Source organism: Apteryx rowi, unplaced genomic scaffold (genome assembly GCF_003343035.1).
Source record: "Apteryx rowi isolate R43461 unplaced genomic scaffold, aptRow1 scaffold_78, whole genome shotgun sequence".
In the NCBI taxonomy this organism is placed as follows: Eukaryota; Metazoa; Chordata; class Aves; order Apterygiformes; family Apterygidae; genus Apteryx; species Apteryx rowi.
In genome coordinates, this window is record NW_020451071.1 from 2,854,079 (window position 1) to 2,856,365 (window position 2,287).

Genomic DNA, 2,287 nt, shown 5'->3' on the forward strand with positions numbered 1-2,287 from the left:
GCTCGCTGCCCCCCGCGGCCGCAGAGCCCTGCCCGCCCCCGGACCCACCGTTTCCCTAACGGGGCGAGGGATGTGGTTGCAATTAGGCTGAGCTGATCATCGCCGGCGGGGTGGAGGATGCTGGGGAAAACCCCTGGGAATAAATTCTCCGCTCTGGAAGGGGGACGGGGGCCAGGCGGCAGCGGGGAGGCCCTGGAGCTGAGCCAGGCGCAGGTTGCCCAGAGCTTGTCAGGGCAGGTTTGACCTCGCAGCGAGCTTTTCCCAGCAAAGTCAGCCCGGGGAGGGAGCTAGGGGCTGTTTCTCACCTTGCTCTTCTCTGTATTTCCATCGGCAGGAAGGAGTTAATGCCCTCTCTCTCCCCACTCACCCCCCCAGGACAGATTTCACACTGTGTTCAGGTCAGCCAAAAAGGAGAGGAAATGGAGAACAGCAGAATGATTAATTCTACCTGCTTTTCCCATGAGTGATCACCTGCTTTCGGGGTCATGAATAGCAGGTAGCTCTCTCCGTCTCCAGCTCTGAGAGGCTCATTTGTTTGGTGACAGCTGAGTGACAAGACCTGAAATCCGAGCCCTCAACTTTGCCTGATGTGTGGATAAAACCCTGGATGTTCCCTCAAACATTTCAGGAAATGAAAGTTGTAACGCGATCCCTTGTGCGCCCACATCTCCCCCAGCAACACACAAAAGCTCAAAGGAACCTTCTCGGATTAAATTCAGCCTGGAGAGGATGGAAGGAAAATGGAGAGCAGGCTGAGAAAGCTGGAACTGGCAGGCTTTTCTTCAGCACTTATTGGAAATGTCTGTCCAAAGCAGGGATTTAGAAAGGTCACCTCTACCGCAAGCGCCTCTTCCTCCCGCAGAGTCGAACTGGCAGCCCTTTTCTCCCTAGCCTATCTCCATGCGAAAAGTATTGGGGACAGCCCGCAGGGGGGTCACGCTTAGATCCCTGAGTAGGAAATTCAGCATATTAAAATAAATGCCAAATGGGAAAACACCCCCCCCTCCGGCTCCCTCCTCATTTCATTTCCTGGGTCGTGCTTACGGAGCGTTGTCCCGGGGCGGCGTGAGCCCGCTCTGCTGGGGCCCTGCCCGGCCTCCCTGGCCCCACGGGCACGTGGGCCCCAGCGCTGGCCGGCCCCGCTCCCAGCCCCGTGACCCTGCGCCACGTGCTGGCAAATCCGCCAAAGAGGCCCACGGCGAAGAACGGATGCTCACTTAGCTGACGGATTTAAAAGCAGCGTTTTCAGGCCTGGATACCTAAAGTTCGCGCGTCCGTGTCTGAAATGCTAGCTTTAAGCCTGGAGCAGCGATGTCTTTAGGAGACCCGTGTGCTCTGTATTTTGTAAACCAGGCTTGAGCATATGATTTTGAAAATTATTTGAAAATTATATTGCATATTGAGCATGCAATTTTGAAAATATTGGCAACTGGGGCTCGGCAGGGTGTGTGTGGCAGAGGCAGGGCTGGGCCCAGGTGTCCAGGCTCCCTTCCTCACAGGTAGGCTGCGTTCCTGGGCTCCCTGGCACTAGGCAGCCAGTGGCTGCTTGCACTATTATCCAGCCTGAAGACGTTGTAAGCATTATTTAATAGTTGTTTAACCATTACTGGAATTCTTTGCACTCTGCAGACCCGTAGAGAAACCCTAGCACATGCACCGTGTGCCCTCACCTCTGTGCTTATCCCCTGTCCCTGCTTTTCTCCAGCGAGCAGAGAGCAGCACGCGGGCAATGCACGGGAACGCGTGTAAAACCTTGCTGTTTGCCTACCCAGGTACTCTTTACTGCCTGTAATTTTGCATCCAAGGACGGGCTAACTGCAGGGTAACGCTGTTGGCTGCGTGGGCTGTATCTCTGCCTCCAGTGGGTTCATAGGCCACCGCCAGTTCTCCCTCGCCATGAAATGAAGTGGTTCTTCAACCTACTCCACGGGCACAGCTGTTGTTAACAGCAGCAGAGGTAATAAAGGTGCAGCTGACACGATGTTTGACCAACCTGGCTGTAGAAATATGTCTTCAAGGGTGTATTTTGCTATTCCAACTGGGATTGAAACCATCAGGTTTTCCTAGGGCATAAGGTGCTATGCAAGGAGAGCAGAGGCATCTAAAGGAGCTTTGGTTCAGCGTCACATGTACGAAGTAGCCTGAGCCACCGTCATCTTTCCCAAATGGACGTGGACACGGTTTTAAATATAGCTGCTGACCTTTGATGGAGGAGAACGTGTTTTAGTCTTCAGAGAGAGGAAGCGATCGAGCTCCCCAGAGCCTAGTGGTTTATCAGCTTTTACAC